Raw genomic sequence first — 24,378 nt, forward strand, 5'->3', positions numbered from 1 at the left:
TGAAAGTTTTTCACCATAAGTTGGTGCGGCAAGTGCCATATCTTCGGACACGTGTTTCTGGCTATTTGGCCGTCATCAGCGAAGAGCAACGTGTAGCTGGCGGGGTTGCTTGAAATGCCGCCTTGAAAGTATTCACAGGTTTAAGTACCACTCAAGAAGGCGCACAGGTGCTTCACCCGAGCTCGTCAGCTCAGAGGCTCACGGGAGCCTGAATTACAACAGTCAAAATGGGGAGCACCCTGTCTTCCATTCCAGCATTTGTAACCCCAAGGCATCATGGTAAATGCAGTCATTAGCACGAATTTGAATAGAGTTTTGAAAGTTTTTCACCATAAGTTGGTGCGGCAAGTGCCGTATCTTCGGACACGTGTTTCTGGCTATTTGGCCGTCATCAGCGAAGAGCAACGTGTAGCTGGCGGGGTTGCTTGAAATGTCGCCTTGAAAGTATTCACAGGTTTAAGTACCACTCAAGAAGGCGCACAGCACAGGTGCTTCACCCGAGCTCGTCAGCTCAGAGGCTCACGGGAGCCTGAATTACAACAGTCAAAACGGGGAGCACCCTGTCTTCCATTCCAGCATTTGTAACCCCAAGGCATCATGGTAAATGCAGTCATTAGCACGAATTTGAATAGAGTTTTGAAAGTTTTTCACCATAAGTTGGTGCGGCAAGTGCCGTATCTTCGGACACGTGTTTCTGGCTATTTGGCCGTCATCAGCGAAGAGCAACGTGTAGCTGGCGGGGTTGCTTGAAATGGCGCCTTGAAAGTATTCACAGGTTTAAGTACCACTCAAGAAGGCGCACAGGTGCTTCACCCGAGCTCGTCAGCTCAGAGGCTCACGGGAGCCTGAATTACAACAGTCAAAACGGGGAGCACCCTGTCTTCCATTCCAGCATTTGTAACCCCAAGGCATCATGGTAAATGCAGTCATTAGCACGAATTTGAATAGAGTTTTGAAAATTTTTCACCATAAGTTGGTGCGGCAAGTGCCGTATCTTCGGACACGTGTTTCTGGCTATTTGGCCGTCATCAGCGAAGAGCAACGTGTAGCTGGCGGGGTTGCTTGAAATGCCGCCTTGAAAGTATTCACAGGTTTAAGTACCACTCAAGAAGGCACACAGGTGCTTCACCCGAGCTCGTCAGCTCAGAGGCTCACGGGAGCCTGAATTACAACAGTCAAAACGGGGAGCACCCTGTCTTCCATTCCAGCATTTGTAACCCCAAGGCATCATGGTAAATGCAGTCATTAGCACCCATTTGAATAGAGTTTTGAAAGTTTTTCACCATAAGTTGGTGCGGCAAGTGCTGTATCTTTGGACACGTGTTTCTGGCTATTTGGCCGTCATCAGCGAAGAGCAATGTGTAGCTGGCGGGGTTGCTTGAAATGCCGCCTTGAAAGTATTCACAGGTTTAAGTACCACTCAAGAAGGCACACAGGTGCTTCACCCGAGCTCGTCAGCTCAGAGGCTCACGGGAGCCTGAATTACAACAGTCAAAACGGGGAGCACCCTGTCTTCCATTCCAGCATTTGTAACCCCAAGGCATCATGGTAAATGCAGTCATTAGCATGAATTTGAATAGAGTTTTGAAAATTGTTCACCATAAGTTGGTGCGGCAAGTGCCGTATCTTCGAACACGTGTTTCTGGCTATTTGGCCGTCATCAGCGAAGAGCAACGTGTAGCTGGCGGGGTTGCTTGAAATGCCGCCTTGAAAGTATTCACAGGTTTAAGTACCACTCAAGAAGGCGCACAGGTGCTTCACCCGAGCTCGTCAGCTCAGAGGCTCACGGGAGCCTGAATTACAACAGTCAAAACGGAGAGCACCCTGTCTTCCATTCCAGCATTTGTAACCCCAAGGCATCATGGTAAATGCAGTCATTAGCACGAATTTGAATAGAGTTTTGAAAGTTTTTTACCATAAGTTGGTGCGGCAAGTGGCGTATCTTCGGACACGTGTTTCTGGCTATTTGGCCGTCATCAGCGAAGAGCAACGTGTAGCTGGCGGGGTTGCTTGAAATGCCGCCTTGAAAGTATTCACAGGTTTAAGTACCACTCAAGAAGGCGCAGAGGTGCTTCACCCGAGCTCGTCAGCTCAGGGGCTCACGGGAGCCTGAATTACAACAGTCAAAATGGGGAGCACCCTGTCTTCCATTCCAGCATTTGTAACCCCAAGGCATCATGGTAAATGCAGTCATTAGCACAAATTTGAATAGAGTTTTGAAAGTTTTTCACCATAAGTTGGTGCGGCAAGTGCCATATCTTCGGACACGTGTTTCTGGCTATTTGGCCGTCATCAGCGAAGAGCAACGTGTAGCTGGCGGGGTTGCTTGAAATGCCGCCTTGAAAGTATTCACAGGTTTAAGTACCACTCAAGAAGGCGCACAGGTGCTTCACCCGAGCTCGTCAGCTCAGATGCTCACTGGAGCCTGAATTACAACAGTCAAAACGGGGAGCACCCTGTCTTCCATTCCAGCATTTGTAACCCCAAGGCATCATGGTAAATGCAGTCATTAGCACGAATTTGAATAGAGTTTTGAAAGTTTTTTCCCTAAGTTGGTGCGGCAAGTGCCGTATCTTCGGACACGTGTTTCTGGCTATTTGGCCGTCATCAGCGAAGAGCAACGTGTAGCTGGCGGGGTTGCTTGAAATGCCGCCTTGAAAGTATTCACAGGTTTAAGTACCACTCAAGAAGGCGCAGAGGTGCTTCACCCGAGCTCGTCAGCTCAGGGGCTCACGGGAGCCTGAATTACAACAGTCAAAATGGGGAGCACCCTGTCTTCCATTCCAGCATTTGTAACCCCAAGGCATCATGGTAAATGCAGTCATTAGCACGAATTTGAATAGAGTTTTGAAAGTTTTTCACCATAAGTTGGTGCGGCAAGTGCCATATCTTCGGACACGTGTTTCTGGCTATTTGGCCGTCATCAGCGAAGAGCAACGTGTAGCTGGCGGGGTTGCTTGAAATGGCGCCTTGAAAGTATTCACAGGTTTAAGTACCACTCAAGAAGGCGCACAGGTGCTTCACCCGAGCTCGTCAGCTCAGAGGCTCACGGGAGCCTGAATTACAACAGTCAAAACGGGGAGCACCCTGTCTTCAATTCCAGCATTTGTAACCCCAAGGCATCAGGGTAAATGCAGTCATTAGCACAAATTTGAATAGAGTTTTGAAAGTTTTTCACCATAAGTTGGTGCGGCAAGTGCCGTATCTTCGGACACGTGTTTCTGGCTATTTGGCCGTCATCAGCGAAGAGCAACGTGTAGCTGGCGGGGTTGCTTGAAATGCCGCCTTGAAAGTATTCACAGGTTTAAGTACCACTCAAGAAGGCGCACAGGTGCTTCACCCGAGCTCGTCAGCTCAGAGGCTCACGGGAGCCTGAATTACAACAGTCAAAACGGGGAGCACCCTGTCTTCAATTCCAGCATTTGTAACCCCAAGGCATCATGGTAAATGCAGTCATTAGCACAAATTTGAATAGAGTTTTGAAAGTTTTTCACCATAAGTTGGTGCGGCAAGTGCTGTATCTTTGGACACGTGTTTCTGGCTATTTGGCCGTCATCAGCGAAGAGCAATGTGTAGCTGGCGGGGTTGCTTGAAATGCCGCCTTGAAAGTATTCACAGGTTTAAGTACCACTCAAGAAGGCACACAGGTGCTTCACCCGAGCTCGTCAGCTCAGAGGCTCACGGGAGCCTGAATTACAACAGTCAAAACGGGGAGCACCCTGTCTTCCATTCCAGCATTTGTAACCCCAAGGCATCATGGTAAATGCAGTCATTAGCATGAATTTGAATAGAGTTTTGAAAATTGTTCACCATAAGTTGGTGCGGCAAGTGCCATATCTTCGAACACGTGTTTCTGGCTATTTGGCCGTCATCAGCGAAGAGCAACGTGTAGCTGGCGGGGTTGCTTGAAATGCCGCCTTGAAAGTATTCACAGGTTTAAGTACCACTCAAGAAGGCGCACAGGTGCTTCACCCGAGCTCGTCAGCTCAGAGGCTCACGGGAGCCTGAATTACAACAGTCAAAACGGGGAGCACCCTGTCTTCCATTCCAGCATTTGTAACCCCAAGGCATCATGGTAAATGCAGTCATTAGCACAAATTTGAATAGAGTTTTGAAAGTTTTTCACCATAAGTTGGTGCAGCAAGTGCTGTATCTTCGGACACGTGTTTCTGGCTATTTGGCCTTCATCAGCAAAGAGCAACATGTAGCTGGCGGGGTTGCTTGAAATGCCGCCTTGAAAGTATTCACAGGTTTAATACCACTCAAGAAGGCGCACAGGTGCTTCACCCGAGCTCGTCAGCTCAGAGGCTCACGGGAGCCTGAATTACAACAGTCAAAACGGAGAGCACCCTGTCTTCCATTCCAGCATTTGTAACCCCAAGGCATCATGGTAAATGCAGTCATTAGCACGAATTTGAATAGAGTTTTGAAAGTTTTTTACCATAAGTTGGTGCGGCAAGTGCCGTATCTTCGGACACGTGTTTCTGGCTATTTGGCCGTCATCAGCGAAGAGCAACGTGTAGCTGGCGGGGTTGCTTGAAATGCCGCCTTGAAAGTATTCACAGGTTTAAGTACCACTCAAGAAGGCGCAGAGGTGCTTCACCCGAGCTCGTCAGCTCAGGGGCTCACGGGAGCCTGAATTACAACAGTCAAAATGGGGAGCACCCTGTCTTCCATTCCAACATTTGTAACCCCAAGGCATCATGGTAAATGCAGTCATTAGCACGAATTTGAATAGAGTTTTGAAAGTTTTTCACCATAAGTTGGTGCGGCAAGTGCCATATCTTCGGACACGTGTTTCTGGCTATTTGGCCGTCATCAGCGAAGAGCAACGTGTAGCTGGCGGGGTTGCTTGAAATGCCGCCTTGAAAGTATTCACAGGTTTAAGTACCACTCAAGAAGGCGCACAGGTGCTTCACCCGAGCTCGTCAGCTCAGATGCTCACTGGAGCCTGAATTACAACAGTCAAAACGGGGAGCACCCTGTCTTCCATTCCAGCATTTGTAACCCCAAGGCATCATGGTAAATGCAGTCATTAGCACGAATTTGAATAGAGTTTTGAAAGTTTTTCACCATAAGTTGGTGCAGCAAGTGCCGTATCTTCGGACACGTGTTTCTGGCTATTTGGCCTTCATCAGCAAAGAGCAACGTGTAGCTGGCGGGGTTGCTTGAAATGCCGCCTTGAAAGTATTCACAGGTTTAAGTACCACTCAAGAAGGCGCACAGGTGCTTCACCCGAGCTCGTCAGCTCAGAGGCTCACGGGAGCCTGAATTACAACAGTCAAAACGGAGAGCACCCTGTCTTCCATTCCAGCATTTGTAACCCCAAGGCATCATGGTAAATGCAGTCATTAGCACGAATTTGAATAGAGTTTTGAAAGTTTTTTACCATAAGTTGGTGCGGCAAGTGCCGTATCTTCGGACACGTGTTTCTGGCTATTTGGCCGTCATCAGCGAAGAGCAACGTGTAGCTGGCGGGGTTGCTTGAAATGGCGCCTTGAAAGTATTCACAGGTTTAAGTACCACTCAAGAAGGCGCACAGGTGCTTCACCCGAGCTCGTCAGCTCAGATGCTCACGGGAGCCTGAATTACAACAGTCAAAACGGGGAGCACCCTGTCTTCCATTCCAGCATTTGTAACCCCAAGGCATCATGGTAAATGCAGTCATTAGCACGAATTTGAATAGAGTTTTGAAAGTTTTTCACCATAAGTTGGTGCAGCAAGTGCCGTATCTTCGGACACGTGTTTCTGGCTATTTGGCCTTCATCAGCGGGGTTGCTTGAAATGCCGCCTTGAAAGTATTCACAGGTTTAAGTACCACTCAAGAAGGCGCACAGGTGCTTCACCCGAGCTCGTCAGCTCAGAGGCTCACTGGAGCCTGAATTACAACAGTCAAAACGGAGAGCACCCTGTCTTCCATTCCAGCATTTGTAACCCCAAGGCATCATGGTAAATGCAGTCATTAGCACGAATTTGAATAGAGTTTTGAAAGTTTTTTACCATAAGTTGGTGCGGCAAGTGCCGTATCTTCGGACACGTGTTTCTGGCTATTTGGCCGTCATCAGCGAAGAGCAACGTGTAGCTGGCGGGGTTGCTTGAAATGGCGCCTTGAAAGTATTCACAGGTTTAAGTACCACTCAAGAAGGCGCACAGGTGCTTCACCCGAGCTCGTCAGCTCAGAGGCTCACGGGAGCCTGAATTACAACAGTCAAAACGGGGAGCACCCTGTCTTCAATTCCAGCATTTGTAACCCCAAGGCATCATGGTAAATGCAGTCATTAGCACGAATTTGAATAGAGTTTTGAAAGTTTTTCACCATAAGTTGGTGCGGCAAGTGCTGTATCTTCGGACACGTGTTTCTGGCTATTTGGCCGTCATCAGCGAAGAGCAACGTGTAGCTGGCGGGGTTGCTTGAAATGCCGCCTTGAAAGTATTCACAGGTTTAAGTACCACTCAAGAAGGCGCACAGGTGCTTCACCCGAGCTCGTCAGCTCAGGGGCTCACGGGAGCCTGAATTACAACAGTCAAAATGGGGAGCACCCTGTCTTCCATTCCAGCATTTGTAACCCCAAGGCATCATGGTAAATGCAGTCATTAGCACGAATTTGAATAGAGTTTTGAAAGTTTTTCACCATAAGTTGGTGCGGCAAGTGCCGTATCTTCGGACACGTGTTTCTGGCTATTTGGCCGTCATCAGCGAAGAGCAACGTGTAGCTGGCGGGGTTGCTTGAAATGTCGCCTTGAAAGTATTCACAGGTTTAAGTACCACTCAAGAAGGCGCACAGCACAGGTGCTTCACCCGAGCTCGTCAGCTCAGAGGCTCACGGGAGCCTGAATTACAACAGTCAAAACGGGGAGCACCCTGTCTTCCATTCCAGCATTTGTAACCCCAAGGCATCATGGTAAATGCAGTCATTAGCACGAATTTGAATAGAGTTTTGAAAGTTTTTCACCATAAGTTGGTGCGGCAAGTGCCGTATCTTCGGACACGTGTTTCTGGCTATTTGGCCGTCATCAGCGAAGAGCAACGTGTAGCTGGCGGGGTTGCTTGAAATGCCGCCTTGAAAGTATTCACAGGTTTAAGTACCACTCAAGAAGGCGCAGAGGTGCTTCACCCGAGCTCGTCAGCTCAGGGGCTCACGGGAGCCTGAATTACAACAGTCAAAATGGGGAGCACCCTGTCTTCCATTCCAGCATTTGTAACCCCAAGGCATCATGGTAAATGCAGTCATTAGCACGAATTTGAATAGAGTTTTGAAAGTTTTTCACCATAAGTTGGTGCGGCAAGTGCCATATCTTCGGACACGTGTTTCTGGCTATTTGGCCGTCATCAGCGAAGAGCAACGTGTAGCTGGCGGGGTTGCTTGAAATGCCGCCTTGAAAGTATTCACAGGTTTAAGTACCACTCAAGAAGGCGCACAGGTGCTTCACCCGAGCTCGTCAGCTCAGAGGCTCACGGGAGCCTGAATTACAACAGTCAAAATGGGGAGCACCCTGTCTTCCATTCCAGCATTTGTAACCCCAAGGCATCATGGTAAATGCAGTCATTAGCACGAATTTGAATAGAGTTTTGAAAGTTTTTCACCATAAGTTGGTGCAGCAAGTGCCGTATCTTCGGACATGTGTTTCTGGCTATTTGGCCTTCATCAGCGGGGTTGCTTGAAATGCCGCCTTGAAAGTATTCACAGGTTTAAGTACCACTCAAGAAGGCGCACAGGTGCTTCACCCGAGCTCGTCAGCTCAGAGGCTCACGGGAGCCTGAATTACAACAGTCAAAACGGAGAGCACCCTGTCTTCCATTCCAGCATTTGTAACCCCAAGGCATCATGGTAAATGCAGTCATTAGCACGAATTTGAATAGAGTTTTGAAAGTTTTTTACCATAAGTTGGTGCGGCAAGTGCCGTATCTTCGGACACGTGTTTCTGGCTATTTGGCCGTCATCAGCGAAGAGCAACGTGTAGCTGGCGGGGTTGCTTGAAATGGCGCCTTGAAAGTATTCACAGGTTTAAGTACCACTCAAGAAGGCGCACAGGTGCTTCACCCGAGCTCGTCAGCTCAGAGGCTCACGGGAGCCTGAATTACAACAGTCAAAACGGGGAGCACCCTGTCTTCAATTCCAGCATTTGTAACCCCAAGGCATCATGGTAAATGCAGTCATTAGCACGAATTTGAATAGAGTTTTGAAAGTTTTTCACCATAAGTTGGTGCGGCAAGTGCTGTATCTTCGGACACGTGTTTCTGGCTATTTGGCCGTCATCAGCGAAGAGCAACGTGTAGCTGGCGGGGTTGCTTGAAATGCCGCCTTGAAAGTATTCACAGGTTTAAGTACCACTCAAGAAGGCGCACAGGTGCTTCACCCGAGCTCGTCAGCTCAGGGGCTCACGGGAGCCTGAATTACAACAGTCAAAATGGGGAGCACCCTGTCTTCCATTCCAGCATTTGTAACCCCAAGGCATCATGGTAAATGCAGTCATTAGCACGAATTTGAATAGAGTTTTGAAAGTTTTTCACCATAAGTTGGTGCGGCAAGTGCCATATCTTCGGACACGTGTTTCTGGCTATTTGGCCGTCATCAGCGAAGAGCAACGTGTAGCTGGCGGGGTTGCTTGAAATGCCGCCTTGAAAGTATTCACAGGTTTAAGTACCACTCAAGAAGGCGCACAGGTGCTTCACCCGAGCTCGTCAGCTCAGAGGCTCACGGGAGCCTGAATTACAACAGTCAAAATGGGGGGCACCCTGTCTTCCATTCCAGCATTTGTAACCCCAAGGCATCATGGTAAATGCAGTCATTAGCACGAATTTGAATAGAGTTTTGAAAGTTTTTCACCATAAGTTGGTGCGGCAAGTGCCGTATCTTCGGACACGTGTTTCTGGCTATTTGGCCGTCATCAGCGAAGAGCAACGTGTAGCTGGCGGGGTTGCTTGAAATGTCGCCTTGAAAGTATTCACAGGTTTAAGTACCACTCAAGAAGGCGCACAGCACAGGTGCTTCACCCGAGCTCGTCAGCTCAGAGGCTCACGGGAGCCTGAATTACAACAGTCAAAACGGGGAGCACCCTGTCTTCCATTCCAGCATTTGTAACCCCAAGGCATCATGGTAAATGCAGTCATTAGCACGAATTTGAATAGAATTTTGAAAGTTTTTCACCATAAGTTGGTGCGGCAAGTGCCGTATCTTCGGACACGTGTTTCTGGCTATTTGGCCGTCATCAGCGAAGAGCAACGTGTAGCTGGCGGGGTTGCTTGAAATGCCGCCTTGAAAGTATTCACAGGTTTAAGTACCACTCAAGAAGGCGCACAGGTGCTTCACCCGAGCTCGTCAGCTCAGGGGCTCACGGGAGCCTGAATTACAACAGTCAAAATGGGGAGCACCCTGTCTTCCATTCCAGCATTTGTAACCCCAAGGCATCATGGTAAATGCAGTCATTAGCACGAATTTGAATAGAGTTTTGAAAGTTTTTCACCATAAGTTGGTGCGGCAAGTGCCATATCTTCGGACACGTGTTTCTGGCTATTTGGCCGTCATCAGCGAAGAGCAACGTGTAGCTGGCGGGGTTGCTTGAAATGCCGCCTTGAAAGTATTCACAGGTTTAAGTACCACTCAAGAAGGCGCACAGGTGCTTCACCCGAGCTCGTCAGCTCAGAGGCTCACGGGAGCCTGAATTACAACAGTCAAAATGGGGAGCACCCTGTCTTCCATTCCAGCATTTGTAACCCCAAGGCATCATGGTAAATGCAGTCATTAGCACGAATTTGAATAGAGTTTTGAAAGTTTTTCACCATAAGTTGGTGCGGCAAGTGCCGTATCTTCGGACACGTGTTTCTGGCTATTTGGCCGTCATCAGCGAAGAGCAACGTGTAGCTGGCGGGGTTGCTTGAAATGTCGCCTTGAAAGTATTCACAGGTTTAAGTACCACTCAAGAAGGCGCACAGCACAGGTGCTTCACCCGAGCTCGTCAGCTCAGAGGCTCACGGGAGCCTGAATTACAACAGTCAAAACGGGGAGCACCCTGTCTTCCATTCCAGCATTTGTAACCCCAAGGCATCATGGTAAATGCAGTCATTAGCACGAATTTGAATAGAGTTTTGAAAATTTTTCACCATAAGTTGGTGCGGCAAGTGCCGTATCTTCGGACACGTGTTTCTGGCTATTTGGCCGTCATCAGCGAAGAGCAACGTGTAGCTGGCGGGGTTGCTTGAAATGGCGCCTTGAAAGTATTCACAGGTTTAAGTACCACTCAAGAAGGCGCACAGGTGCTTCACCCGAGCTCGTCAGCTCAGAGGCTCACGGGAGCCTGAATTACAACAGTCAAAACGGGGAGCACCCTGTCTTCCATTCCAGCATTTGTAACCCCAAGGCATCATGGTAAATGCAGTCATTAGCACGAATTTGAATAGAGTTTTGAAAATTTTTCACCATAAGTTGGTGCGGCAAGTGCCGTATCTTCGGACACGTGTTTCTGGCTATTTGGCCGTCATCAGCGAAGAGCAACGTGTAGCTGGCGGGGTTGCTTGAAATGCCGCCTTGAAAGTATTCACAGGTTTAAGTACCACTCAAGAAGGCACACAGGTGCTTCACCCGAGCTCGTCAGCTCAGAGGCTCACGGGAGCCTGAATTACAACAGTCAAAACGGGGAGCACCCTGTCTTCCATTCCAGCATTTGTAACCCCAAGGCATCATGGTAAATGCAGTCATTAGCACCCATTTGAATAGAGTTTTGAAAGTTTTTCACCATAAGTTGGTGCGGCAAGTGCTGTATCTTTGGACACGTGTTTCTGGCTATTTGGCCGTCATCAGCGAAGAGCAATGTGTAGCTGGCGGGGTTGCTTGAAATGCCGCCTTGAAAGTATTCACAGGTTTAAGTACCACTCAAGAAGGCACACAGGTGCTTCACCCGAGCTCGTCAGCTCAGAGGCTCACGGGAGCCTGAATTACAACAGTCAAAACGGGGAGCACCCTGTCTTCCATTCCAGCATTTGTAACCCCAAGGCATCATGGTAAATGCAGTCATTAGCATGAATTTGAATAGAGTTTTGAAAATTGTTCACCATAAGTTGGTGCGGCAAGTGCCGTATCTTCGAACACGTGTTTCTGGCTATTTGGCCGTCATCAGCGAAGAGCAACGTGTAGCTGGCGGGGTTGCTTGAAATGCCGCCTTGAAAGTATTCACAGGTTTAAGTACCACTCAAGAAGGCGCACAGGTGCTTCACCCGAGCTCGTCAGCTCAGAGGCTCACGGGAGCCTGAATTACAACAGTCAAAACGGAGAGCACCCTGTCTTCCATTCCAGCATTTGTAACCCCAAGGCATCATGGTAAATGCAGTCATTAGCACGAATTTGAATAGAGTTTTGAAAGTTTTTTACCATAAGTTGGTGCGGCAAGTGGCGTATCTTCGGACACATGTTTCTGGCTATTTGGCCGTCATCAGCGAAGAGCAACGTGTAGCTGGCGGGGTTGCTTGAAATGCCGCCTTGAAAGTATTCACAGGTTTAAGTACCACTCAAGAAGGCGCAGAGGTGCTTCACCCGAGCTCGTCAGCTCAGGGGCTCACGGGAGCCTGAATTACAACAGTCAAAATGGGGAGCACCCTGTCTTCCATTCCAGCATTTGTAACCCCAAGGCATCATGGTAAATGCAGTCATTAGCACAAATTTGAATAGAGTTTTGAAAGTTTTTCACCATAAGTTGGTGCGGCAAGTGCCATATCTTCGGACACGTGTTTCTGGCTATTTGGCCGTCATCAGCGAAGAGCAACGTGTAGCTGGCGGGGTTGCTTGAAATGCCGCCTTGAAAGTATTCACAGGTTTAAGTACCACTCAAGAAGGCGCACAGGTGCTTCACCCGAGCTCGTCAGCTCAGATGCTCACTGGAGCCTGAATTACAACAGTCAAAACGGGGAGCACCCTGTCTTCCATTCCAGCATTTGTAACCCCAAGGCATCATGGTAAATGCAGTCATTAGCACGAATTTGAATAGAGTTTTGAAAGTTTTTTCCCTAAGTTGGTGCGGCAAGTGCCGTATCTTCGGACACGTGTTTCTGGCTATTTGGCCGTCATCAGCGAAGAGCAACGTGTAGCTGGCGGGGTTGCTTGAAATGCCGCCTTGAAAGTATTCACAGGTTTAAGTACCACTCAAGAAGGCGCAGAGGTGCTTCACCCGAGCTCGTCAGCTCAGGGGCTCACGGGAGCCTGAATTACAACAGTCAAAATGGGGAGCACCCTGTCTTCCATTCCAGCATTTGTAACCCCAAGGCATCATGGTAAATGCAGTCATTAGCACGAATTTGAATAGAGTTTTGAAAGTTTTTCACCATAAGTTGGTGCGGCAAGTGCCATATCTTCGGACACGTGTTTCTGGCTATTTGGCCGTCATCAGCGAAGAGCAACGTGTAGCTGGCGGGGTTGCTTGAAATGGCGCCTTGAAAGTATTCACAGGTTTAAGTACCACTCAAGAAGGCGCACAGGTGCTTCACCCGAGCTCGTCAGCTCAGAGGCTCACGGGAGCCTGAATTACAACAGTCAAAACGGGGAGCACCCTGTCTTCAATTCCAGCATTTGTAACCCCAAGGCATCAGGGTAAATGCAGTCATTAGCACAAATTTGAATAGAGTTTTGAAAGTTTTTCACCATAAGTTGGTGCGGCAAGTGCCGTATCTTCGGACACGTGTTTCTGGCTATTTGGCCGTCATCAGCGAAGAGCAACGTGTAGCTGGCGGGGTTGCTTGAAATGCCGCCTTGAAAGTATTCACAGGTTTAAGTACCACTCAAGAAGGCGCACAGGTGCTTCACCCGAGCTCGTCAGCTCAGAGGCTCACGGGAGCCTGAATTACAACAGTCAAAACGGGGAGCACCCTGTCTTCAATTCCAGCATTTGTAACCCCAAGGCATCATGGTAAATGCAGTCATTAGCACAAATTTGAATAGAGTTTTGAAAGTTTTTCACCATAAGTTGGTGCGGCAAGTGCTGTATCTTTGGACACGTGTTTCTGGCTATTTGGCCGTCATCAGCGAAGAGCAATGTGTAGCTGGCGGGGTTGCTTGAAATGCCGCCTTGAAAGTATTCACAGGTTTAAGTACCACTCAAGAAGGCACACAGGTGCTTCACCCGAGCTCGTCAGCTCAGAGGCTCACGGGAGCCTGAATTACAACAGTCAAAACGGGGAGCACCCTGTCTTCCATTCCAGCATTTGTAACCCCAAGGCATCATGGTAAATGCAGTCATTAGCATGAATTTGAATAGAGTTTTGAAAATTGTTCACCATAAGTTGGTGCGGCAAGTGCCATATCTTCGAACACGTGTTTCTGGCTATTTGGCCGTCATCAGCGAAGAGCAACGTGTAGCTGGCGGGGTTGCTTGAAATGCCGCCTTGAAAGTATTCACAGGTTTAAGTACCACTCAAGAAGGCGCACAGGTGCTTCACCCGAGCTCGTCAGCTCAGAGGCTCACGGGAGCCTGAATTACAACAGTCAAAACGGGGAGCACCCTGTCTTCCATTCCAGCATTTGTAACCCCAAGGCATCATGGTAAATGCAGTCATTAGCACAAATTTGAATAGAGTTTTGAAAGTTTTTCACCATAAGTTGGTGCAGCAAGTGCTGTATCTTCGGACACGTGTTTCTGGCTATTTGGCCTTCATCAGCAAAGAGCAACATGTAGCTGGCGGGGTTGCTTGAAATGCCGCCTTGAAAGTATTCACAGGTTTAATACCACTCAAGAAGGCGCACAGGTGCTTCACCCGAGCTCGTCAGCTCAGAGGCTCACGGGAGCCTGAATTACAACAGTCAAAACGGAGAGCACCCTGTCTTCCATTCCAGCATTTGTAACCCCAAGGCATCATGGTAAATGCAGTCATTAGCACGAATTTGAATAGAGTTTTGAAAGTTTTTTACCATAAGTTGGTGCGGCAAGTGCCGTATCTTCGGACACGTGTTTCTGGCTATTTGGCCGTCATCAGCGAAGAGCAACGTGTAGCTGGCGGGGTTGCTTGAAATGCCGCCTTGAAAGTATTCACAGGTTTAAGTACCACTCAAGAAGGCGCAGAGGTGCTTCACCCGAGCTCGTCAGCTCAGGGGCTCACGGGAGCCTGAATTACAACAGTCAAAATGGGGAGCACCCTGTCTTCCATTCCAACATTTGTAACCCCAAGGCATCATGGTAAATGCAGTCATTAGCACGAATTTGAATAGAGTTTTGAAAGTTTTTCACCATAAGTTGGTGCGGCAAGTGCCATATCTTCGGACACGTGTTTCTGGCTATTTGGCCGTCATCAGCGAAGAGCAACGTGTAGCTGGCGGGGTTGCTTGAAATGCCGCCTTGAAAGTATTCACAGGTTTAAGTACCACTCAAGAAGGCGCACAGGTGCTTCACCCGAGCTCGTCAGCTCAGATGCTCACTGGAGCCTGAATTACAACAGTCAAAACGGGGAGCACCCTGTCTTCCATTCCAGCATTTGTAACCCCAAGGCATCATGGTAAATGCAGTCATTAGCACGAATTTGAATAGAGTTTTGAAAGTTTTTCACCATAAGTTGGTGCAGCAAGTGCCGTATCTTCGGACACGTGTTTCTGGCTATTTGGCCTTCATCAGCAAAGAGCAACGTGTAGCTGGCGGGGTTGCTTGAAATGCCGCCTTGAAAGTATTCACAGGTTTAAGTACCACTCAAGAAGGCGCACAGGTGCTTCACCCGAGCTCGTCAGCTCAGAGGCTCACGGGAGCCTGAATTACAACAGTCAAAACGGAGAGCACCCTGTCTTCCATTCCAGCATTTGTAACCCCAAGGCATCATGGTAAATGCAGTCATTAGCACGAATTTGAATAGAGTTTTGAAAGTTTTTTACCATAAGTTGGTGCGGCAAGTGCCGTATCTTCGGACACGTGTTTCTGGCTATTTGGCCGTCATCAGCGAAGAGCAACGTGTAGCTGGCGGGGTTGCTTGAAATGGCGCCTTGAAAGTATTCACAGGTTTAAGTACCACTCAAGAAGGCGCACAGGTGCTTCACCCGAGCTCGTCAGCTCAGATGCTCACGGGAGCCTGAATTACAACAGTCAAAACGGGGAGCACCCTGTCTTCCATTCCAGCATTTGTAACCCCAAGGCATCATGGTAAATGCAGTCATTAGCACGAATTTGAATAGAGTTTTGAAAGTTTTTCACCATAAGTTGGTGCAGCAAGTGCCGTATCTTCGGACACGTGTTTCTGGCTATTTGGCCTTCATCAGCGGGGTTGCTTGAAATGCCGCCTTGAAAGTATTCACAGGTTTAAGTACCACTCAAGAAGGCGCACAGGTGCTTCACCCGAGCTCGTCAGCTCAGAGGCTCACGGGAGCCTGAATTACAACAGTCAAAACGGAGAGCACCCTGTCTTCCATTCCAGCATTTGTAACCCCAAGGCATCATGGTAAATGCAGTCATTAGCACGAATTTGAATAGAGTTTTGAAAGTTTTTTACCATAAGTTGGTGCGGCAAGTGCCGTATCTTCGGACACGTGTTTCTGGCTATTTGGCCGTCATCAGCGAAGAGCAACGTGTAGCTGGCGGGGTTGCTTGAAATGGCGCCTTGAAAGTATTCACAGGTTTAAGTACCACTCAAGAAGGCGCACAGGTGCTTCACCCGAGCTCGTCAGCTCAGAGGCTCACGGGAGCCTGAATTACAACAGTCAAAACGGGGAGCACCCTGTCTTCAATTCCAGCATTTGTAACCCCAAGGCATCATGGTAAATGCAGTCATTAGCACGAATTTGAATAGAGTTTTGAAAGTTTTTCACCATAAGTTGGTGCGGCAAGTGCTGTATCTTCGGACACGTGTTTCTGGCTATTTGGCCGTCATCAGCGAAGAGCAACGTGTAGCTGGCGGGGTTGCTTGAAATGCCGCCTTGAAAGTATTCACAGGTTTAAGTACCACTCAAGAAGGCGCACAGGTGCTTCACCCGAGCTCGTCAGCTCAGGGGCTCACGGGAGCCTGAATTACAACAGTCAAAATGGGGAGCACCCTGTCTTCCATTCCAGCATTTGTAACCCCAAGGCATCATGGTAAATGCAGTCATTAGCACGAATTTGAATAGAGTTTTGAAAGTTTTTCACCATAAGTTGGTGCGGCAAGTGCCATATCTTCGGACACGTGTTTCTGGCTATTTGGCCGTCATCAGCGAAGAGCAACGTGTAGCTGGCGGGGTTGCTTGAAATGCCGCCTTGAAAGTATTCACAGGTTTAAGTACCACTCAAGAAGGCGCACAGGTGCTTCACCCGAGCTCGTCAGCTCAGAGGCTCACGGGAGCCTGAATTACAACAGTCAAAATGGGGGGCACCCTGTCTTCCATTCCAGCATTTGTAACCCCAAGGCATCATGGTAAATGCAGTCATTAGCACGAATTTGAATAGAGTTTTGAAAGTTTTTCACCATAAGTTGGTGCGGCAAGTGCCGTATCTTCGGACACGTGTTTCTGGCTATTTGGCCGTCATCAGCGAAGAGCAACGTGTAGCTGGCGGGGTTGCTTGAAATGTCGCCTTGAAAGTATTCACAGGTTTAAGTACCACTCAAGAAGGCGCACAGCACAGGTGCTTCACCCGAGCTCGTCAGCTCAGAGGCTCACGGGAGCCTGAATTACAACAGTCAAAACGGGGAGCACCCTGTCTTCCATTCCAGCATTTGTAACCCCAAGGCATCATGGTAAATGCAGTCATTAGCACGAATTTGAATAGAGTTTTGAAAGTTTTTCACCATAAGTTGGTGCGGCAAGTGCCGTATCTTCGGACACGTGTTTCTGGCTATTTGGCCGTCATCAGCGAAGAGCAACGTGTAGCTGGCGGGGTTGCTTGAAATGCCGCCTTGAAAGTATTCACAGGTTTAAGTACCACTCAAGAAGGCGCAGAGGTGCTTCACCCGAGCTCGTCAGCTCAGGGGCTCACGGGAGCCTGAATTACAACAGTCAAAATGGGGAGCACCCTGTCTTCCATTCCAGCATTTGTAACCCCAAGGCATCATGGTAAATGCAGTCATTAGCACGAATTTGAATAGAGTTTTGAAAGTTTTTCACCATAAGTTGGTGCGGCAAGTGCCATATCTTCGGACACGTGTTTCTGGCTATTTGGCCGTCATCAGCGAAGAGCAACGTGTAGCTGGCGGGGTTGCTTGAAATGCCGCCTTGAAAGTATTCACAGGTTTAAGTACCACTCAAGAAGGCGCACAGGTGCTTCACCCGAGCTCGTCAGCTCAGAGGCTCACGGGAGCCTGAATTACAACAGTCAAAATGGGGAGCACCCTGTCTTCCATTCCAGCATTTGTAACCCCAAGGCATCATGGTAAATGCAGTCATTAGCACGAATTTGAATAGAGTTTTGAAAGTTTTTCACCATAAGTTGGTGCGGCAAGTGCCGTATCTTCGGACACGTGTTTCTGGCTATTTGGCCGTCATCAGCGAAGAGCAACGTGTAGCTGGCGGGGTTGCTTGAAATGTCGCCTTGAAAGTATTCACAGGTTTAAGTACCACTCAAGAAGGCGCACAGCACAGGTGCTTCACCCGAGCTCGTCAGCTCAGAGGCTCACGGGAGCCTGAATTACAACAGTCAAAACGGGGAGCACCCTGTCTTCCATTCCAGCATTTGTAACCCCAAGGCATCATGGTAAATGCAGTCATTAGCACGAATTTGAATAGAGTTTTGAAAGTTTTTCACCATAAGTTGGTGCGGCAAGTGCCGTATCTTCGGACACGTGTTTCTGGCTATTTGGCCGTCATCAGCGAAGAGCAACGTGTAGCTGGCGGGGTTGCTTGAAATGGCGCCTTGAAAGTATTCACAGGTTTAAGTACCACTCAAGAAGGCGCACAGGTGCTTCACCCGAGCTCGTCAGCTCAGAGGCTCACGGGAGCCTGAATTACAACAGTCAAAACGGGGAGCACCCTGTCTTCCATTCCAGCATTTGTAACCCCAAGGCATCATGGTAAATGCAGTCATTAGCACGAATTTGAATAGAGTTTTGAAAATTTTTCACCATAAGTTGGTGCGGCAAGTGCCGTATCTTCGGACACGTGTTTCTGGCTATTTGGCCGTCATCAGCGAAGAGCAACGTGTAGCTGGCGGGGTTGCTTGAAATGCCGCCTTGAAAGTATTCACAGGTTTAAGTACCACTCAAGAAGGCACACAGGTGCTTCACCCGAGCTCGTCAGCTCAGAGGCTCACGGGAGCCTGAATTACAACAGTCAAAACGGGGAGCACCCTGTCTTCCATTCCAGCATTTGTAACCCCAAGGCATCATGGTAAATGCAGTCATTAGCACCCATTTGAATAGAGTTTTGAAAGTTTTTCACCATAAGTTGGTGCGGCAAGTGCCGTATCTTCGGACACGTGTTTCTGGCTATTTGGCCGTCATCAGCGAAGAGCAACGTGTAGCTGGCGGGGTTGCTTGAAATGCCACCTTGAAAGTATTCACAGGTTTAAGTACCGCTCAAGAAGGCGCACAGGTGCTTCACCCGAGCTCGTCAGCTCAGAGGCTCACGGGAGCCTGAATTACAACAGTCAAAACGGGGAGCACCCTGTCTTCCATTCCAGCATTTGTAACCCCAAGGCATCATGGTAAATGCAGTCATTAGCACGAATTTGAATAGAGTTTTGAAAGTTTTTCACCATAAGTTGGTGCGGCAAGTGCCGTATCTTCGGACACGTGTTTCTGGCTATTTGGCCGTCATCAGCGAAGAGCAACGTGTAGCTGGCGGGGTTGCTTGAAATGCCCCCTTGAAAGTATTCACAGGTTTAAGTACCACTCAAGAAGGCGCACAGGTGCTTCACCCGAGCTCGTCAGCTCAGAGGCTCACGGGAGCGAGTCTTGGCAATCCTGAGGGACTCACTGGAGTAGCCAGAGGACTGGACGCTGGTGAGTCAACATTTACTACCTATTGCCCCCATACCTGAATGCCTCCACGACCCCTAACCCTGACACCAATCACCCCACTCCATCCCACACAGTGCACCACCACAGTTAGCTAAATGAAATGTCAAGCCCTGCATGCCATACCCACTGCATGCACATCCCTTCCAGCCCTGCACAATGGAGAACTAACAATCCCACAATCCATCACCATACACAACCAAAGGTGGCAGGGCAACAGAAATAACATAGGGGAAGCTAGTGATGCAGAATATGTCACAGACATGTAGCATAATACACCATTACATCTCCACAGGAGCCCTAGCCAATTTCAGCGGCGAGGAGGTGCCGTGGCTACCCTGTCCCCCACCAGACGATGCCCCCAGTGATGACAGCAACTCTGGAGCTCTAGATCAGGATGAACTCCCTGGCCCATCAGGGACCACTGGTCAGTCAGCTACCCCCTTCCCACACCCAGTCTACTACAGAGCCTCCCCCCTCAGAATCTAACACCACAGCAGCCACTCAATGTCCCCAGAGCTCTGTCCCCAAGACACGTCATTCAGTAGTGTGCCCACCTGTACAGAGACCCCCGTCCACACCTCACAGGAAAGACAATGAGGGTCCTGGGGTCAGTGGGAGTGAGCAGACCATTGAAGGGACACAGGCACAGAGGGCCAAGGATGGTCAGAGGATAGCTGTGTGACATGGGGAGGACAGCCCCAGGGAACGGACTCAACAGGAGGCACTCACTAATGTCCTGGGGGCTTACCAACAATCCCAGGGCAAGATGGGTCAGGTGTTAAACATCGTGCAAGAGAACCAGTGGCTGCAGGGGAAACACCAGCAGGAGAACAAGTAAGAGTTGCAGGCCCTGAATAACACCATGGTCTCCATTGCCGGGTGCTGGGTGACATGGCCAACATCATGAATGAGTACACAGCACACCAGCAGGCCCCTTCCACTAGCCAGTGTACTGACCAGCCCTCCCATGATGGACAGCTTTCCAAAACGACCCCACTGCGTTTACCGCCGATTTCCGGTGGTGTGTTGTTGATGCTCAGAAGCACGAGGACATCTCCACAAAGACGCACTAGTAACAATCACATAGCCAAAGGCACACAAGGTTGCTGGAGACGTTTACCCTATGGCCCATTACGTACCCTTAGTGTACAACATAAACGGGGCGTATAAAACATGCTAGGTAACGCCTACTGACATACTCGTAGAAAATACTCCGGTTGGGTAGGCCACGATGCTCATTTTACAGAAACTAAACCTCAAAGGAAGCACTTAGAAATATAAACGTAGCAGATGCCGCAGTTGAAGCTCAGCTTCTGGAAAGGAAAAGCCACCCTAACTCTTGGGCTTGGCAAAGATAAAGCAAGGCTGTGCGCTCAGAGATCCCATAGCAGAAACAGATCTAGAATCCTTCCTGGAGGTGAACTAATGATGTACTGTAGCGTAATCTGTATCTGACTGTGACGCGCGGTTTCTATCTTCCTCTCCTGGAGACACAGAGTAGAAGGTTCTCCCTTTATAAAGCACCTGTAAGCTCCGCCCGCTGAGCCACGCCCCGTCCACCCTCGAAGTAGGTAAAGGAATTCCCGCCTTTTACCAGGATGATGGACAGCTTTCCAAAACGACCCCAATGCATTTACTGCCGATTCCGGTGGTGCGTTGTTGATGCTCAGAAGCACAAGGACATCTCCACAAAGACGCACTAGTAACAATCACATTGCCAAAGGCACACAAGGTTGCTGGAGACGCTTACCCCGTGGCCCATCACGTACCCTTAGTGTACAATATAAACGGGGCATATAAAACATGCTAGGTAACGCTTACTGACATACTCGTAGAAAATACTCCGGTTGGGTAGGCCACGATGCTCATTTTACAGAAACTAAACCAATAACAATAAAATACACACACACTCTTTTAAACCTGTCTGACCAAGTATTTTTTACCCATGATTCTAATTATGTATTGTATGTGCATATGTGTGTGTATTCATGTGTGTGTGTGTATAAATATATATATATGTATGTGTATGTATGTGTATATGTTGTTTCTGTGCCTGGCATGTTTGTGGATCATTGCATGGGTTGTTATACTAGATATCTATGAATTTCTGCTCTCTTTTTATCACACTTATCTACTCATCACTCTTATGTCATGTCTCTATCAAACTATCCTCCATTCTCACTCGGACTCATCCCAAATCCCTCCGACCACTTTCATCTCCTAAAAATCTCTGCCTAAGCTCTTCCCTCCACCTCCACATCTAACTCACCAAACCTCACTCTACCTCTGTGACCTCCCACACAACCCTACTAAATTCTCCTGCATTCATCTCACCCTGCTACTATGCTCCCCCTAACCCTTCCACATCCTCTTTCTCCTCCGCTCCCCTTTTATTCATCTCAAGCCTTTGGATTGAGTAAATGAAGGATAAACTCCCAACTAACACTTCTGGATTTGTTTCCTCCTCCACCCCTCCATTACTCCAGTCAATCTAACTAACAAATTCTCATATCCGCAACTCAAATTAACTCATAATAATACTAAAACTGTACTCCTTATTTAAATTATACTAATCCATCACTAATTCTTGTTGGGTACCGGAGTAGCGTGCTACTCATCGAAAAGCGCTTCGACGCCTCGTCAGGGGTAGTAAGCGCTATATAAATACGATTACAATTACAATTACAATTACATCTGCTGCAGCTAGTGGACAGGAGGCCCTGCCACAGGACCCACGGGCCACCAGCACCCCTTTCCCTGCAGAAGGTGAACCACCCAGCAAAACAGTTGCCAAGACCACAGCCAGTAAATGAGCCCCTGCTGAATGTCCCCCTTGTGTCCCACTGTGTCTCCTTGTCCACTTAGAAATGGCATTGCTCCCTTTCCAATGAGCCCTTGGACACTGCGCCTGTGCAACAAACAGACTGGCCCACTACACTGTACTTTTCCCAACCATCACCCCACTCTATTACACTTTGCATTGTATACCAATTTTTAATAAACACCCTTGGACAGAACTTGAGTAATAGTGCTTTATCTGAAGGTAATGCACAATGTATTGAACTGTAATGAACTGCATGATCATGTGCAAACGTCCAGTAATATGTTGATCCATCCTACAAATGTGTCTCAGCAGTCTGTACACATCACAGCATTACACTGTTGGAACCATAGCAACATCTGCAATAAGGGAAGGCATAGGTGACAGTCAGGTGGGATGCAAAGGTAGTGACTGGCATTATGCTACAGCCACACAGCACAACACTGACATGGAACATTTTTAGTTCAACAGTCTTACCTGAGTGTAATGGGAAGTACTGCTGTATCATATGTGTCATGTTGTCCATATTCTCCTCCTCTTCCTCTTCCTCACTGTCTTCAGTGTCCACTGCTGCCACAGCTGCATTGTCATCCCCCTCCTCCTGCAGATAGGGCACATGGCGTCTGAGGGCCAAGTTGTGCAACATGCAGCACACAACAACAATCCTGCAGACCTTCTCAGTGGGAGTAGCATAGGGAACGCCAGATGGAGGCACCTAAACCTGGCCTTCAGGAGACCAAAGGTCCTTTAAACAATCCTCCTGGTATGTCAATGAGCCTCATTGTACCTATTCTCAGCCCCTGTTCTCAGATTCCTAACATGGGTCAGGAGGCAGGACAGATTTGGCTAGCCAGAATCACCTGCAAGAAGTGAGGGGCACACATTAGCCTTCCACAATGGCATGGGGTATGACTCCTGAAGGCATAGACCGACATACATTAGTTTGGGACTCAGGCTCATCTATAAGCCACATTCTGTGCCTCTGTAGTTGTGCCATGAGCTGTGGGACGCTGCTATTCCTCAGGACAAAGGCATCAGGCACGGACCCAGGATACTTGGCAGTGACATGGGAGATGTACTGGTCAGCAAGTCACACCATCTGGACATTGAGTGAATGGAAATTCTTCCTTTTCCTGTACACTTGTTCATTGGCCCTGGGGTTACTAAGGCAATATGGGTGCCATCAATGGCCCCAATAACATGTGGTATATGTCCCATTGCATAGAATTCAGCCTTCACAGTGGGAAATTCATCTATGTGGGGGAATGTGATGTAGCTGCACATGGTTTGAGCAAGGCTGCCAAAACCCTTGCAAGCACAAAAGAGAACATTGGCTGTGACATTCCTGCAGCCAAGCCCACTGTCACCTGGAAACAGCCAGTTGCCAGGAAATGGAGCACTGAGAGTACCTGCACAAGAGGGGGTATTATTGTTTTGCAACAGATAGCAGGTAGCAGATCAGGCTCCAATTGTGCACACAGCTCTGTGATTGTTGCCCTGTCCAGACGATAGATGAGTATGATGTGCCTGTCCTACAGAGAAGCCAAGTCCAGAAGGGGTTTGTACACAATTGCTTGCCTCACCCTCCTATTCCTCCACAGTGGTTAGTACCTAAGGGACCCAAAAGTAAGAAGGGAGTGACAACAGGAACCATGAACACACTACAGCTGTGTACACATGCTTATATGTTGGACATTGGAATTGTCTAGGTGTGTACATTCGACTACAGTGACACACTTTTAAATCTGTACATGTGTATTAGCTGTAGAAAATGGCAACTGCCTGTCAGATGGAAGTGACCTCACTCTGCCGGCGTTCGCGTCATGGCAGGAGGCGGTCTGCACCACTGTGCAATTCCTCATTGGCTAACATGGCCCTCTATGGAGTATGGGAACCAATGATGATCGACACCCGCGACCGCCATTTTATTTCTACCACTTCACTTGATTCCTGACTTTCCACAGGACAACATCTCCACTGCATGTGCTGCTGTGACGTGTGTCTGGAACCTGCCATGGCCCGTGCAACAGGGGAAAGGGCCCCAGCCTTCACATCGGAGGAGTTGGAGAGGCTCGTGGATGGTGTCCTACCCCTGTATGAGCAGTTGTATGAGACTCCAGACCAACAGGTGAGTACATCATGGGTACTTTGCATGCAACATGGCTGCATGTAGATGTATGTGTGTGCTAGCAGTGTGTCATTTGGGGGGGTGAGGCTGCAGCCAATGTGAATGCAGACAGAGGTACAGGTCATGTGTGTGCCTGATGAGGGGCAAATGCAGTATGTAGGCCATATGTGTGACAGGCTGGATTGTCTAGTTCATGGTGTTCCTCTGTTTATGTTTCCTCTGCAGGTCAGTGCCCATCAGAAGAAGAGGTTGTGGCGTGCCATCACCAAGGACGTGCGGACCCTGGGGGTCTATAGCAGGCTGAACACCCACTGCAGGAAATGGTGGGAGGACCTGAGACACTGGTCCTGGAAGACAGCAGAGAACCAGCTGGGGATGGCCTCCCAACGAAGGAGAGGTGTCTGTCGTAACCTGACCCCCCGGTTGGCCCGTATACTGGCGGTGGCCTACCTAGAGCTGGATAGGTGCTTGAGGGCATCACAGCAGCCACAAAGGGGGTGAGTACAGTGTATTTGACAATCATCGCCGGTGCCTGGCATGGGA

Source organism: Pleurodeles waltl, chromosome 2_2 (assembly GCF_031143425.1).
Source record: "Pleurodeles waltl isolate 20211129_DDA chromosome 2_2, aPleWal1.hap1.20221129, whole genome shotgun sequence".
In the NCBI taxonomy this organism is placed as follows: domain Eukaryota; kingdom Metazoa; phylum Chordata; class Amphibia; order Caudata; family Salamandridae; genus Pleurodeles; species Pleurodeles waltl.